Source organism: Crocuta crocuta, unplaced genomic scaffold, assembly GCF_008692635.1.
Source record: "Crocuta crocuta isolate KB4526 unplaced genomic scaffold, BGI_CrCroc_1.0 scaffold30, whole genome shotgun sequence".
Lineage (NCBI taxonomy): Eukaryota > Metazoa > Chordata > Mammalia > Carnivora > Hyaenidae > Crocuta > Crocuta crocuta.
This window is the reverse complement of record NW_027528345.1, coordinates 10,197,049-10,214,683: the sequence shown is the minus strand read 5'-3', so window position 1 is coordinate 10,214,683 and position 17,635 is coordinate 10,197,049.

Here is a 17,635-nt window from a genome sequence, read left to right as displayed (position 1 = left end):
GGTCTAGAGTGGTCCCTGGGGTCAGGGATTCCTTGGGTGGGGAGAAAGGCTGGGCAGCCTGAAGGGAGGATGGCTGTGGGCATGCACTCAAACTCCTGTACATACTGGGTGGGATAGGACATGCAAACTGAGCTCCAGGAGCTGAAGTGTTGGAGTTGTCTACAGCCTCCTGTTGCCAGAAAGTGAAGCACAGCTGGTTCTCCAACTGCTGCCACCTTCTCTCTCCTCAGACAGTGGGCTTCCTCCCCCCAATCTTCTTGCCCCTATTTCTACCTCAGATCTCAACCACAGGTTCCCCTCGCTCTGAAATTCTCAATATAGAAAGGAGAAGCTGGGCATGAGGCTGTGTTTCTAGGAGTTATTTTGTACTCTCCACAGGGCATGAAAAGGCCACGGTTTCCTAGCCCTTAGGTTTCCTGTTGAACACAGAGCTGGGCATTACCTGAGGGTGAGCCGCGTGGCAACCAGACCATCACACATTGGCCAGCCAAGATGGGCCCAGGAGGGCCTCCTTCCTGCCTAGGTTGCAAGATGTGGGGTGACTTGTCTAGAGTGCCCACCTGACCTAGCCTACACTTCCCCTCTCCCCACGAGATACAGTTTGAAGACTACCTGGGCAGCACGCACACTTGGCACCCCGGGCCTTGTGACTGGGATTGGGAACAGTCCATCTTGGGGGTGGGGGCCCTGTAGTGAACACATGGTCTGCACCACAGGCTTGCAGACCTGAGGTCAGGGGTGTCTGGCAGGGAGTAGAGCTGGGCCTATTCATCACTCTGTTATACCACTGGCTGCCTTCCTGTGCTCTGGCCAGCCCAAGGAAGAGTGAGGTGGGGAGGGCGTCAGGGCCTCCCTTTATACTAGCTCCTTGCACCTGGGTCTCCAGCCCCTGAATGCTCCAGAGAGTGATAGAGGAACCCCCCTCCATTACACTAAGCACCTACCATGCCACCAGCCCCCTGATCCCTAACCACCCCGCTCACACCCCCCTACCCCAAAACCTCATTTCAGAGAGGAAGATGCCAAGGCTCTGAAATGTTCAGTGGTTTTTCCAAGGCTGAGAAGTGATGAAGCCTGATGGGAGTGGTTCCCTTCTGAGTGTGAAGCCTTCGTTTCTTCTGGCAGGACTTAAATCTCCTCCCTTTTTGGCCTATGGATCAGTCCAAATGGGAAGGGCTTAAGAGCACTAGACTGGAAGTCAAGAGTCTTAGCCATGGAGTCTAGTTTTGTGGGAAACTTCCATCCTTTCTCTGGGCTTTGGTTTTCCTTATCTATAGAAGATTGGGAGGTTGGGCCAGACCACCTCTGTCCTTAGCTTTCTGTTCTTCCTGTGCTTCCCTCAGTCTGGCCTCTCTCCCTCCTGTTTTCCTTGGTTGATGTTGAAGAAGTTAACAAGACTTCTAGAAGGGTCAAGTCAGATATCTTGGTTTTCTTTAAATGTCAGACACCCATTTTCCTCCATCTTCTTCTTCCAGGTCCTATCCCACTGTCCCTTCTGCTTCTATGGGCTTAAGTATGATATCGCCATGCTGTTAGTCTGCCTTTTGCCAGGAGGACTTATAAAAGTGTACCTCCTTCTAACTTTACATTTCTGGGGTTGTCAAGCTCCTTCTCCATTTGAACCTGATGTATGACCTCATTTCCTTGTTAGAACAGAATTGTTTGCCTGCAGGATATTTATCCTGTTTCCTTTCCGGGAAAGAGTTTGGCATAGCGGGTTTGACTCTGGACTCCACCTCTTGCAAGCTGACACCAAGCGGTCCATCCACGTTTCTGTCCCCAGGGTCTGGTCCGTGAGCAGCCAGGCTCTGTTCTGCAGTGTTTGCAAATGCCAGGTGTCACTGTGGCCCCGGGGGCAGTGTGGGCCGAGCAAATCAGCCACACCTGGTTCCGTGGAGCCAGCCCTGTCCTACTAACCGTGCCAAGGTGAGCAGCCCTCATCCCTAAATCCCCCATTGCCACCACAGCGTCCTGCTAAGGAGTGCTAGGCCCCGACGAGCCGTCTCATAGCCCACAAAACCGTGTGTGCCCTCCATAGAGACTGAATAGTCCATCTGAAGTAAATCTGTGGAAGGGGACATGCAAGTGAGTGAAAGGCACTCCTGGGGAACCAGTTTCTCCTTGTACTTCAAGAAAGGGTTTGGCTAAAAGATGACTTGATCTTCACTATGGGGGAACACTTCGTATCTTGGTTTGCAACATCTGCTTGCAGGAGCAAGGTGACCTCACTGTTTTCTCCATGAACAATGGGTGAATGTTTGCCTCACCATTGTGTGTGACCCTCTCTGCTGAATTTCCCAAACAGAGGAAGCCAAAACTGCCAGGCCCCCCTTATCCCCCCAAATGGCATCAGGGCATCAGCAAAAGACTGATAAGGTTTCAGGTTCCACCTCTCTGGACACCCTGCCTTTTACAGGAAATGCCCTAAAATGTTAACAGGTTTTCTCTGGGTTGCCAAGAGTTTCCATTGCTAGATTTTCTACAAATAGTATGTTTTGTTTTCTTCATTAAAAAAAAGTTTTAAAAAAGAAACAGTCACGCTCTGTGGCAAACTCTAGATATACACACCCATTCTGTAATCCTATGTGAGTTAAATCAAACATAGAATGTTTAAGACATGTGCATTTGAAGTAAAATACAGGTGAGCATTTCTATGACCTTTTAAAAATCTTTTTTATAGGGGCGCCTGGGTTTATCACTCAGAGTGTTAAAGAATAAACTATAGAGGGTATCTGACTTCAGCTCGGGTCATGATCTCATGGTTTGTGAGTTAGAGCCTGCTTTGAATTCTGTGTCTCCCTCTCTCCCTCCCCCTCCCCCGCTCTGTCTCTCTCAAAAATAAACATTAAAAATTTTTATTTAAATCTTTGTTTATATTTATTAAAGACATACAAATCATAAAAGTGCAAGTTCATAGTTTTTTCTTTTTCTTTTTTTTTTAAAGGAATTGAAGTTGAATAGAATGTTATACAAGGAAGAAACATCTCTTTCATACTCCATTCCCAACCTCACTCCCCAGACAGAACACAGGTTGACTGGTAATCTTTTCAAATAATGTTTGTGTGGCTTTTCTTTTTTAATGTTTATTTATTTATTTGGAGAGAGAAAGAAAGGGGGCATGAGTACAAATTGGAGAGGAAAGAGAGAATCCCAGGCAGGCTCCACAGTATTAGTACGCAGAGCCCCTTGTAGGGCTTGAACTCACACCCCGAGAAATCATGACCTGAGCTGAAGTTGGATGCTTAACCAACTGAACTACCCAGGCGCCCCGCAAATCATATTTTAAATGCATGCACATACTCTCTTATATAATGTGTTTATGTTGACCTTTTATTAGACAATGAGATTATTGTATTGTGACTGATCTGCTTCTTTTAGCACTTAGTAATATATCTTGGAGATCTTTCCAAAGCCCATGAATCTCTATTACCATGCGTGGTCTTCCATTGTATGGAAGTGCCTTGTAAATTTGTGTGCCCTTGACAAACAATGCTGCCGTGAACATTGCATCTGTGTCTTTGGCCACGTGTATTTTCATAAATTCTCACAAATGGAATTGTTAGGTGATAGCATATGCTTAATTTAAATTTTTTAGAAATATTAACAAATTGCATTTCACTAACAATGTATAGGTGAGACTATCTTCTACATCATTCAGTATTGGCAAACTTTCTATTCTTAGCCAAGTTGGTCAGAGTAAGTGATCATGTAGAGAGTCTTGTAGCCCAATGTTAGGTACTTGGACTTTTACTGAGAGTGAAATGGGGAGCCATTAGACAGTGATAAAGAATAAACTATAGAGGGCAAGTATGGAAGCCAACCAGTAAGGGGGCCTCTTAGGTAACTCCAATGGCAGATGGTGGTGACCTGTTCCAGGGTGGGGGCACTGTAGACAATAAAATCTGCTAATTATTGTGAAGAAAGGAGAAGAGCCAAGGGTAACTCCAAGGTTTTTGGAGCAATTGGTAGGAAGACATTGTCATTAACCAATAAGGGGGAGGGTAAATAGAGCAGACTTCAGGGAGGGAAGATCAGGAGTTAAGTGTTGGCCATATTAAATTTGAGATGTCTATTGGATAACATCCAATGGAAAATGTGGAGTAAGCAGTTGGTTATACAAATCCAGAGTTTAGAAAAGAAGCCTGGGCTAGAGATATAAATTAGTAAGTCATCAACATATGGATGTTATTTAAAGCCAGGGGACTGGATGAGATCAACAAGGGAATAAGAAGAAGAAAGGTCTGAGTCCTAAATCCTGGGATATTTCATTCCTTTAGAGGTCAGAGGAAATGAGGAGAGATCACACAGGAGGCTGAAAAGACATTACCAAGAGAATGTGGGGTCCTGGAATACAAGTAAAGAAAATGTTTCAAGGGGAGCCTGGGTGGCTCAGTCGGTTAAGTGTCCAACTTCAGCTCAGGTCATGATCTCACAGTTCATGAATTCAAGCCCCACGTCGGGCTCTGTGCTGATAGCTAAGAGCCTGAAGCCTGCTTTGCATTCTGTGTCTCCCTCTCTCTCCAACCCTCTCCCCCTCATGCTCTCTGTCTCACTCTCTCTCAAAAATAGGGGCGCCTGGGTGGCTCAGTCAGTTAAGTGTCTGACTTTGGCTCAGGTCATGATCTCACGGTTCATAGGTTTGAGCCCCGCGTTGGGCTCTGTGCTGACAGCTAGCTCAGAGCCCGGGGCCTGTTTCAGATTCTGTATCTCCCTCTCTCTCTGACCCTCCCCTGCTCACGCTGACTCTCTCTCAGACATAAATAAAACATTAAAAAAATTTTTTAAACATTAAAAAGAAAAAAAAGAAAATGTTTCAAGAAAGATTATTAAGTGTTAAAACCTGCTGGCACATCTGTCAAGATGAGGATTGAAAATTGTTTTTTGGGGGGTGCCTGAGTGGCTCAGTCAGTTAAGCATCCAACTCTTGGTTCTGACTCAGGTCATGATCTCATGGTTTGTGAGTTGGAGCCTCACATTGGGCTCCACACTGATGGTGCAGAGCCTGCTCAGGATTCTCTCTCTCTCTCTCTCTCTCTCTCTCCCCCCATGTCCTGCACACTCTCTCAAAATAAATAAACTTAAAAATTTTGTTTTTTCAATTCAGCAACATGGAAGTCACTGGTGACTTTAGCAAGAGCATTAGTGGAAATGAAAGCTGTTTGGAGTGGTTCAAGAAACAATGGGAGAGGGAGGATTGTAGTGTAGACAATCCTTGTAAGAAGTAGTGGAGAAGAGAACGGGAGAGGAGAGTGGGGTCAAGAAGTGCAATTTTCACTATTTTTTAAGTCTTATTTTTGAAACGACTTCAAACTTACATAAACATTTCAAGTACGTACAAAAAACTTTCTTCTCCTAAACTATTTGAAAGTTACCAATTTGATGCTCCGCCACCCAGTACTTGACTATAGATTTCCTACAAACAAGGGCATTCTCTCATATACCCCACACCATCATCAAAATCAGGAATTAATATATGATAATCTAATCCTCAGACCACATCCAAGTTTCACCAATTATCCCAATAATGTCATTTATAGCCAGTTCCGAAGTCACATACTGCTTTTTATCATATTTTTCTGTTTATTTATTTTGAGAGAGAGAGAGAAAGGGAATGAGTGGGGGACAAGCAGAGAGAGAAAAAGACAGAATCCCAAGCAGGCTCTGCACTGTTGGCATAGAGCTGGATGTGGGCCTGTATCTCACAAACCATGAGATCGTGATCTGAGCTGAAATCAAGAGTCCGATGCTTAACTGACTGAGCACCCAGGCGCCCCAGTCATATTTCTTTAGTGTCCTTCAAACTGCAACATTTCTTCAGTCTGTCTTGACTTTGGGACTTGACATTTTTAAACTTTAACTTTTAAAATTTATAGGCCATTATTTTCATTTACCACATTACTAAGGATGTTCACATTCATTATTTAAGGTAGTGTTTGCCAGACTTCCTCATTGTACATTTACTATTTTTCCCTTTACAATTAATAAGAACATTGTGGTGAGGTACTTTGAAACTATGTAAATATTTCATTTTTGTCAAACTTTCTGTTTATTCATTTGTTTATATCAGTATGGATTCATGACTTCCCATTTTATTCAATGATTTGTAATCCATTACTGCCATTATTTACTTTGGTGCTCAAATTGTCCATAATTTGGCCAGTAGGAGCCCTTTCAGACCATCTCTCTCTCTCTCTCTCTCTCTCTCTCTCTCTCTCTCTTTTGGCTTCCATTTCTTTGACAAATGCTCATCATTTTTTGAGGATGTACTTTCTGGCATAATATGGTCAAGATTGATCTTGGACTTTCCCCAACCCAGTCCCGCAATCAGCCATTTTTCCAAAGGACCCTGGTTTCTTTTGGTGGGGAATATTTAGAAACCAAGATCTGGAGGGGTGCCCGGGTGGCTCAGTCAGTTAAACGTCCAATTCTTATTTCGGCGCAGGGCATGACCTTACAGTTTGAGTTCAAGCCCCACATTGGGCTCTGCACTGTCAGCATAGAGTCTTCTTGGGATTCTCTCTTTCCCTCTCTCTCTCTGCCCACCCCCCCAAATAAATAAACTTAAAAACTAAAACTAAAACAAAAAAACGAGATCTGGAGGCTGGGTATGCTCATTGCTATTGGGTAGTTGCGGCTCCTAGGCCCTAAGAAAGGANTCTTAGCGGGGTTATGTATTTTCAGTAATCTCTACACCCAACATGGGGCTCAAACTCATATCCCATGCTCTTCTGACTGAGCCACCCAGGCACCTCTAAGAGAGGTATTCTTTTTTTTTTTTTAATGTTTTATTTATTTGTTTGTTTATTTTTGAGAGAGAGACAGAGGAAATGGAGGAGGGGCAGAGAGAGAGGGAGACACAGAATCTGAAGCAGGCTCCAGAGTCCAAATTTTCAGCACAGAGCCCAAAGCAGGGCTCAAACTCATGAACCATGAGATCATGACCCCATCATATTGGATGCTTAACCGACTGAGCCACCCAGGTACCCCTAAGGGAGGAATTCTTTTTTTTTTTTTCTTACAAATAGTTTATTGTTAAGTTGGTTTCCATATAACACCCAGTGTTCATCCCCACAAGTGCCCTCCTCCATGCCCATCTCCCCCCTCCCCCCCCAGGGAGGAATTCTTAAAGATAGAAGAAATTAAAGCATTGTCTTATACTTATGGGAAAGATAAAATAGAGAAAATCTGATGATCCCAGGAGAGAGAAAAGGGAATTGTTGGGCTCTAGGGCATGAGTGGCCTAAGCAGCACCCACAGGTACAGGAGGCAGGAAGGCACAAGAAGCAGTTGGGTGTATGAGAGTCTACTTTATAGAAGTATTCTGCTGGGACACCTGCGTGGCTCAGTTGGTTAAGTGTCCTACTTCACCTCAAGTCACAATCTCACAGTTTGTAAGTTTAAGCCCTGCACTGGGCTCTGTGCTGACAGCTCAGAGCCTGGAGCCTGCTTCAGATTCTGTGTCTCCCTCTCTCTCCGCCCCTTCTCCTCTCTCTCTCTCTCTCTCTCTCTCTCTCAAAAATAAACAAACATTTAAAAATGTAAAAAAAAAAAAAGTAGTCTTCTAATTGCTTTCATTTTCTCAAGAAAAGAATCAAGGTCATCAGCTAAGAGGAAGGATGGGAAATGAAGTGTTGGAGATTTAAGAAGAGAGGATACAGTATGAGTAGTCATGCGGAAGGTCAAGAGTGAATACTCAAGGGAATAAGCAGCATGAAGGGTCCACTTGAGGTGACTAGGAATTTCAAGTGACACTTCTTAACACAAACGTGTTGGGGTCTTTCTCCTGCCGTGTTAGGTACAGAATAGGCAGGATTAGCCAGGGCTGCCAGTTCACCAGATGAGTACAACATAGGAAAGAGAGAGGCCAGGGACTGACGGTATATGCAAGGGAGTGATTCTACTAGTTGGTGCGGGCTTTACATTGGTTAAAGAGAGATGAGAGAATGATAAAGGAGAGAGGCATAGTGGGGGTGTGATCAGTATTGCCAGTCCTGCTGAGACCACAGGAATTTTGGAGACAGGGTACTAGAGGGAGGAGTTGGGAAGAAATGAGGTGGTGATCAGAGGGTGGAAAGCGAAATTGAGATGATAGGAGGTGTTGTGGGTTGAATTGTGACCCCCTCAAAAAATGTTCAAGTCCTAACCCCCAGTACCTTAGAATGTGATCTTACTTGGAAATAGAGACCTTACAGAGGTAATCAGGTTAAAATGAAGTCGTCTGGGTGACCCTAATCCAATATGACTGGTGTCTTTATAAAAAGTGGAAAGTTAGACACAGGGACAGATAGCTCATGGAGAGAGGCCATGTGAAGATGCAGGCAGAGGTCATGATGGTGCATCCACAGACCAATGACAGGCAGCAAACCACCAGAAGTTAGGGGAGAGGTCTGAAGGGAGCAGGTGCTCCCTCACAGTCCTCAAGAAGGAACCAAGCCTGCAGGCACCTTGATCTTGGACCCCCAGCCTCCAGAACTGTGAGGCAATACGCTTCTGCTGTTCAAGCCGCCTAGTCGGTGTACTTTGTAACAGCAGCCCTGGGACACTAATGCCGAGGGGTTGTAGTCATTGGTAATGAGGAAGACCAGAAAATGACCATGGAGTGAGTAAGTCAGAGACGGTCAAGGGCAAGGTCATAGGAGGAGAAGAGATCATGGAACTATATCTATGTGGATACTGAAATCTCTAAGCATTAGGACAAGAATTAGTATCAGAGGGGATGACCATGAGGCAGGAGCCTAAGCCTTCAAGAAATGAAAGGAAATAACCCAGGGAGTGTAGATGAGTAGAAAAGGGAGGCATAGCAGGTGGTATAGTCTGTAAAGAGGAGATTCAAAGCTGAGGGACTTTAGGAAACGGGTAGGGTCTGAAAGCAGCACTGAAGAGCAAGGGAAACACCTGCCCACCTTTTGGCCTGGTGACACATGAACTGAAGGAGAGGAGCAGAGTTCTCAGGGGGAGGTGGCAGGGCAGAGGGACCCTTCACAGAGGCTATGTCCAGAGGGAGCTTGCTGATGGGGAGTGGTGAGCTCTGGAAGGCCCAGTGGAAGGATTTTAGGAGATGGGAACAGAGTAGGGAATGTGCAGGGCTAGGAGGATCAGAGCGTGGGAGATGAGGGGTCATCACACGTCAGGGAGAAGAGCTACAAAACATTGTGCCCATGTTTATCCGCTTACCACAATCCAATGTATCCTTTTGTACCTTTTGAACTTAGCCTGTGGGTGGGGAATGTGGTAAAGAATGTGGAATGGCCACTGCAGATAAAGAAGAGAAATTGGGCTAAGGACAAGTCAAGGATTTTCAAACGAGGCTGGAGCCCAGCAAAGGCCGAAGAGCAGGAATGTCTACTGGCACCAACTTACAGGAAAGTGCAAGTTTTGTGGCTTCTGTTTCTTGTCTTACTGGGAGGCAGAGGCCTGGTTCTAAGCCTAGTGAAGGAAGATTGTGGGATTAGTGCAAGGGTGGGTTTTGCTGTTGAGGGAGTTGAAGTGGCTGGTGAGGTCATCCACATAGGCTCCAGCTTGAGCAATAATAATAATATATCAGAGCAAATATCATTCAGTGTGCCAGGGACTGTTCTAAGTGCTTATTCATATTAATTCAGTTACCCTCACCAGTCTTTCAGGCAGGAATTATTGTTATGCCCACTTTAACGTGAATGAGAGTGTGAGGTCAAAGCTTGTCTATGGAAGAGCTGTGATTCAAACCAGGCGGTTCAGCTCCCCAGTCCGGACTCAACAGCACAAAAAAGAGGGTGGTACTGAAAGGAGCAGGACTCAGTGGAGGGGTGAAGGGGCAGGGCTGGGGTTTTGGTGCAACCACAGTGCAGGGGAGAAGCAGAGGAAGGGGGAACGGGAAACGTGTGGTTGTGGTCTGAGAGCAGAAGAGCAGACTTTTACATCCGGTGAAGCTGGCTGAGATGAGGCAGAGGTGAAAGTCACTGCAGGGACTGGGAGATCGAGGAACTGGGGAGCTGGGAGGTGGAGGGTCATCCACGGGACACTGAAGTATCCCAAAGTGACACGGAGGTAGAGGGAGGGGACAACTGGAGACAGATCTCTGGTAAATACAGAGACTGTTTCCTGCAGGAGGGTGGGTAGGCAGCCAAGAGCCTGGGCAGAGGGCCACTGGGGCCTAGGGTGGCAGAAGCCATCAGGAAATCAGGTTTGTCACTGCCTCGTGTAGAAGGCAACAGGGTGCCTCTGGGGGTCTTCCCTAAGTCAGGAGCACTCCAAAGAGTTATTCTAAAATTACAAAACTAAGTTTGCCACGTATTTTCTTTGCAATTCTTTATTCTCGAAAAAAAATCATCTGCAGCAGAACAGTGGGAAAATATACGGCCACCAGGTGGTGCAATGGCAGCAGCGCCCATCTGAGAGGTTCGCAGGCCTGAATTGCCACCCAGTGGTGAGAAGAGGAAATGCAGCGTGCCCTCCCTTTATTTGTGACCAACACACCAAATCAGCTGCCATCTTCCCACGCCCTCACGAGTTGCACAAAGTACAGAGAGTGTGGATATGTGGACTTGGACCTCCCCTCTCATGCCTTCATTTCCTCATACACCCACACTGTTTTTTATACAACAGTTGGTAGGGCACTTAGCAGGTGAGCTAGATACCAGGGACCCAGAGATGAATGTGACATGTCCCAGCCCTTGGGACTCACAATTTTAGTGGGTGATGCCAAACAGTCCCTGGGTGATCACGGGAGAATGTGGATTGTGCTGCAACAAAAGCAGCCAGATGCTACGGAGGCCCCAGAAGGGGCTCTAACCCAGTCTTTCTAGATGAGGTGATACCAGGACTAACACCTGCAGGGTGGGATTAACTGAGCCACAGAGGGTGGGGGTGAGAGTTCTAGGCAGAAAAATTAAAATGCCAAAGCCTAGCAGTGAGGGATCAGATGGAACACTCCAGCATCAAGCTGAATGTATTACAGCTGAAGCATACAGAGACTGTTTCCTGCAGGAGGGTGGGTAGGCAGGGAAGAGTCTGGGCAGAGGGCCACTGACTGGGGCCTAAGGTGGCATCTGAAAGATGAGAGGACAGAGTAAGCAGGAGATCTGAGTACACATTGAGAAGTTTGGACTTTATCTTGACAACGAAGATGTACCATTGAAAAGTCCAGGGTTTACCATCCATCTAGAAATAGTGTGCGGAGTGGACTGGAGAGACCCAAGGCTGGGGGCTGAGGCCAGTGAGGAGGCTGGAGCAATAACCCAGGCAAGATTCAGTAGGGCCTGAACTCAGGCAGCACTTGCTGTGTTGGAGAGCAGTGGACAGATTAAAAAGGTTTCCATATGCTCTTTCAGTATGAAGTTCCTGGGGTTCCATTGGGCTTGCTCATTCTTCATAAAATAATGTCTTTGAGATCCATCCAGGCTGTTGTCTATATCTGTGGCTTATTCCTTTTTATTGCAGAGGAGTATTCCATTGTATGGGTGTACCACAGTTTATCCAATTGCCTGCTGAAGGAGATTTGGATTGTTCCCAGGTCTGGGGTATTACAAATAAAGCTTCTCTGAACATTCACATACGGGTTTTTGTGTGAATGCAAATTTTTCTTTTCTTTTTTTTAATGTTTGATTTATTTCTGAGAGAGGGAGAGAGACAGCATGAGCAGGGGAGGGTCAGAGAGAGAGGGAGATACAGAATCCGAAACAGGCTCCAGGCTCTGAGCTGGCTGTCAGCACAGAGCCCAATGCGGGGCTCGAACCCATGAACCGTGATATCATGACCTGAGCCAAAGTCGGACGCTTAACCGACTGAGCCACCCAGGCGTCCCAAATTTTTATTTTTCTAGGATAAACACCCATCAATGCAATTACTGGGCTATAGGGTTAATAGGTGTTTAATTTTATGAGAAACTGCCAGGTGGTTTTCCAGAAGTTCCAGAAGTAAACGTACCATTTTAACTTGACCACTGGCAATGTATGAAGGCTCTAGTTGTTCCACATTCTTCCCAGTCCTTGGTATTAGCACTGTATACATTTTTAAAATTTTTTGTCATCCTGGTATGTGTATAGCAGTGCTTCCATCTTGCTTTAGTTTGCTTTTCCTAATATCTAGTTATATTTAACATCTTTTCACATGCTTATTTGCTATTTGTGTATCTTTGATGAAGTATCTGTTCAAAGAGCTGACTCACTTGTATTTTAAAATGTGCCAAATCATCCACATCTCTATCTCTACCTTCTCTCCTGAACTTGAGATTGAGATGCAAATGTCTCCCACCATCTTTATGGAGGTCCCCCACGGCCACACTCCCAATATGTCAAAAGCCAATACCGCCATCCCTCAGGAGTCCTGGGATCCCCAGTGGAAGAGCTGACACTTAGAAGGCTTACTCTGTGCTAAACACTGTTCTAAGTGCTTTACGTGTTTTAACTAACTTAATACTCACAGTTAGCCTTACAGGTAGTAGGGGTTTTACCTTCATTTTACACGTGGGAAAACTCTCTTGAGTCTTCTTTCTCACTTCCCCGTGTCTGTTCAGCCATGAAGGCCTGCACATTCACTTTCTGAGTATTTTACTTCCATTGCCTTTCCTGTAAGCCTTGTAACTACTGCTGTGTCAGAGCCATCTTTTCTCTTGCCTGGACCATTGCACATACATGTTTTTTTTAAGATTTTTATTTTTTTTAAGTAATCTCTGCACCCAGTGTGGGGCTCAAACTCATAATTCCAAGATCAAGAGTCACATGCTCCTCCCATGGAGCCAGCCAGGTGCCACATAAGTACTTTTTTAAACAAATAACTTTTGGAGCACCTGGGTGGCTCAGTTGGCTAAGTGTCTGACTTCCACTAGGGTCATGATCTCACGGTTTATGAGTTTGAGCCCTGCGTCTGTGCCGACCGCTCAGAGTCTGGAGCCTGCTTCGGATTCTGTGTCTCCCTCTCTCTCTGTCCCTCCCCCACTTGTGATCTGTCCGTCTCTCAAAAATAAATGAATGTAAATTTAAAAAAAATTTTTAAATAACTTTTTATGGGGCACCTGAGTGGCTCAGTTGGTTAAGCACTGGACTTCAGCTCAGATTCATGTTCAGTTCAGTTCACATTCAGTTCAGGCTCATCTGATGGTTCATGAGCACAAGCCCCATTTCAAGTGACCCCCCCTTCTCTCTCCCCCGCCCCCGCCCCTCACTCACTTGTACCCTCTGTCTCTCAAATAAAATAACACTTTTTATTATATAAAATTTCAACAATACAAAAATGTAGAGAATAGTTCAATGAATATGTTCGCTGCCACAGCCAATATAAACTCATTCGCTTTATCTATACATCCACTCTCCGCTGCCACTTCACTGCATTATTTGGAAGCAAATCTCAGATGGCATATTAAAGCATCTATAACTATATCAGTGTGCATCTCTAAAACAACTTTCAAATAACAATCACAACATTCTTTGCATTACATATTAATATTTCTTTAAATCATTATCTAATCAGCATTTGTATCAGTTATCTATTGCTCTGTGACTTTGAGGTTTAAAACAATAATAACTATTGTTTGTTGCCCACAGTTTGTTGGAAACCCAGGAGCAGATGAGCTAAGTGGTTCTGGATCGGTGTCTCATGAGACAGCAGTCACCTGAAGTCTGACAGGTACTGCAGGATCGGCTTTCCATGCGGCTCATCTACACAGGCTGGCAGGTCAGTGCTGGCTGTTGGCAGGGCATGGGTCCTCACCGCAAGGGCTGCCTCAATGGCCTCAGAACCTTGTCCAGTTTCCCCCAGAGCAAGGATCCAAGGAGGAAGCTACAAAACCTTTCCTGACGCAGCTTTGTAAGTCACACACGCATCTATGATATCTCGTTGGTCACACAGGCCAGCCTGCTTCATTGTGAGAGGGTGTGAATACCAGGGGGCCAGGATTTTACGGGGCCATCCTGGAGAACGGTAACCACAGGTTCAAATTGCCCCACTTGGATGTCTCTCTCTCATTTACAATTGGTTAATTTGAATCAGGATCCATCCTTGCATTTTGTTGATATGGCTCATAAGTCTGAATCTCTAGGTTCCTTTTCCTCTTGTTTTTTTCATTTTGGTCTTGTTTCTTTACTTTTTTAAGTTTATTTATTTATTTAGAGAGAGAGTGAGCACTAGTGGGGGAGGGGCAGAGAGAAAGGGAGAGAGAATCCCAAGCAGGCTCCATGCTGTCAGTGCAGAGCCCAAGGAGGAGCTGGAACTCACAGATTGTGAGATCATGAGCTGACCCACAATCAAGAGCCTGACACTTAACCGACTGAGCCACCCAGGCGTCCCTCCTTTTTTTTAAGAAGCCACATTGTTAGTCGTTAGAGTTTTACATTTACTAAATTTCTCCTGCTTGCATCCCCATGATGTCATTTAACATAGTCCTTTGATTCATGTCTTTCCTGTAAACTTATACTTAGATCTAGAACTTAATATGATTTGAAAATTTTTTTTTTTTTTTTTTGCAAGAAAGCTCCATCAGTAGTGCTGTTGATTTCCAGCAAGAGGCATATGATGTCAGGGGGTCTTCTTTTTTTTTTAACGTTTGTTTTTTTTTTTTTTGACAGAGAAAGAGAGTACATGTTGGGGAGGGGCAGAGAGAGAGGGAGACACAGAATCCAAAGCAGGCTCCAGGCTCCGAGCTGTCAGCACAGAGCCAAACAATGGGGCTCAAACCCACAAACCACAAGATCATGACCTAAGCCGAAGTTTGACACTTAACCAACAGAGCCACCCAGGCACCCCTGGTTGACTCTTCTAATATGATGTTGAAGCTGTTATCATTGCCTAGCTGCATTATTTCATTAGAAGTTTACAAAATAGAGATAAATTAACCCTATAATTCCATCATCTCTGAGCTGGAATCTCGCTATAGAGAGAAACTTTCACTTACTTTTTGATTACCCTGAAGTTGTTAATACAGAAAAGATAAATGCTGTTTCTTTCCCTTTATTAACAAGTATTCAGAAGTCACTTGTTTCTAGCATCCTTCGAAGGTGACCAATAAGATATTTTATTTTTAAAATTTTTTCCCAATAAGATATTTTTTTAAAGAGGGTTTTAAAAAAAATTTTTTTTCATGTTTTATTTATCTCTGAGAGAGAGAGAGCCAGCATGAGCAGGGGAGGGTCGGAGAGAGAGGGAGACACAGAATCGGAAGCAGGCTCCAGGCTCTGAGCTAGCTGTCAGCACAGAGCCCGATGCAGAGCTCGAACCCACGAACCATGAGATCATGACCTGAGCCGAAGTCGGACGCTTATTTTTAAAATATCATCGTGAATTTATAGATTTAAAAAATTTGATTTCAATCCATTGCACTTGTAATTCAATCCATTGCACTTGCACTGATGCTCACATGATCTTATCTTCAGCCAGGAGGGGCCTCTTTGGGTTAGCCCCCACATCCTTGTGAATTATATACCAGCCATCTTTGATAGCTTCACTTCCTGCCATAGCATTATGTTCCAGGTGCATCTTGCACATCTCCTTGCCCACTTGCACCACTTGCCCCAGGAGCTCTGGTTCTTTTTAGCGGGAAAGCTGCACCCAACCCAGTTCTCCAGTCACCAGAGCTGTAAAAATGCAAATCTGACCACTCCCTTGCTCAAAGTCCTTCTTCCCACTGTCGCCCTCAAGACCAAGCCAATTCCTAAGCACAGCAGGTCCTCAGTTACTGTTTCCCTGTTTACGGCTCCCTCCCACTTCCTAAACTTCAAACTTCTCCTTAAACTTCAAAACCCAGCAGAGGGGCGCCTGGGTGGCTCAGTCACTTAAGCGTCAGACTTTGGCTTAGGTCATAATCTCCTGGTTCAGGAGTTTGAGCTTGCTTGTTGGGCTCTCTGCTGTCAGCACAGCCAGTTTTGGATCCTGTCCCCCACCCCTCTGCCCTTTACCCTGCATGTGCGCTCTCTCTCAAATAAAAAATAACCAAAACACAGCAGAACCTAACACTTTGCTGCTCCAGCACCTCCCCACGCCGAGTCACACTCCTGGGCCTGTTCTCATACTAATCCTTCCACTTAGAAACATCCAGTCCTCCTCCTTTCCCTGTCTTAACCTCACCAGCTGTCTCAGTTTAACTCAATCTTAGAGCTTCAACTTCAGCTCAGGTGTCGTCTCCAAAACACTTACTTGAACGGCCAGGCAGGGCGGTCTCCCACTGTTGCCTCTTGGCCACTGTGCTTATGTGCGTGCAAAGACGTAACTAAGCACGGAACATCTCTGTGTAACTCTCCTGTGCAGCTCGGCTGTGAAGGACTAAAAAGCAGTAGTTGCCTTATCCATCTTTACCCCTGGTCAGACGGGACCAGTACATCGCCTGCTGCCCAGCAGGTGCCTTCATCTAATCGCCTGCAGGCGGGGCAGATGTTCTTGTCAGGGCAAACATGCTTCCACCTCTGCCCTCCACCAGTGCCTTCTTCACTGTAGTTCAGGCCTGCCTGTCCTCTAGGCATGGACTGAGCTGCTCTGCATTCATCTCTTCTGGTTAATCTGTNGTGGGGGGGGGAGGGGAGACTAAAAGGGAGCTCACTCTCCTACTCTGGTGACAAAGATGGGGGATGGGGAAATTTTGCCTAAACCACTTCACTGTTTCCTAGCCAGGATGGTCAGGATGGAAAGGATAACATCAGCCGGGAGGCACTACCACAGTGTAGTGTTGCCTATGTAGAGCAACAGTGCAGAAGCAGGGGCTCTGGAGAAAGCCTGCTGGCATGCCCGTGGAAGTTAATGATCATATGTAGTAAATATACCACCGTCTTAGGCTGTCAGGAGTAGCTAACAAAACACGCAAAGCACTTTGCAGCGCTTGATTTATTGTAAGCACTACGTTGTGCCTTGCAGATAAAGGCAACAGGCCCCAAACAGAAATGCTTTAAAAAGTCTTTGATACTGGAGTTTTACAAAGTCTGCAAGACAAAAAACGTTGAGAAGAGAGCTTAAGGTACACTTTCCAAGTCAGGGAAAGTGGCTAACCATGGCTGGGATGGGGGTATGTGGAATCCAAGAGGTCAACTGAGTGTAACTTGAACCAGTCAGGGTAACCACCAAATCCTAAGAGGAAGCTCCGTGTCTACAGCGTACACAGTAACCAGAGAGCAAGCATACCAAAATGGAAAAACCTGATTGTAACATAAACAGGTCTAGAATCTCATAGGGACGCCTGGGTGGCTCCTTCAGTTAAGCGTCCGACTTCAGCTCAGGTCGTGATCTCAGTGTGTGTATTCAAGCCCTGCATCGGGCTCTCTGCTGACAGCTCAGAGCCTGAAGCCTGCTTTAGATTCTCTGTCTCCCTCTCTCTGCCCCTCCCCCACTCCCACTGTGTGTGTCTCTCTCTCTCAATAAATAAACTTAAAAAAAAAATTAGAATCTCATAAACTTTGAGGACAAGGATTTTTATAACTTTCACTGATGATTCCTAGCATCTAAAAGAGTCTGGTCATAGTAGGTGACCAGAGACTTGCAGAATGTGTAGATCATGACGCCTTTCCCATTATGCATCACCAAATTCCAAAGCTTGGCATCCACTGGAGCCATGTAGCTGCTACCACAAAGCACCTAAAGGCTGGAGTGGGGAGGACTGGAAAAGGGCCTGGGCTATATATTGGACAGGAAATTCCGAACATTTGTGGCAAGCTGGAGCTACAGAATGGGAGGCCTAATG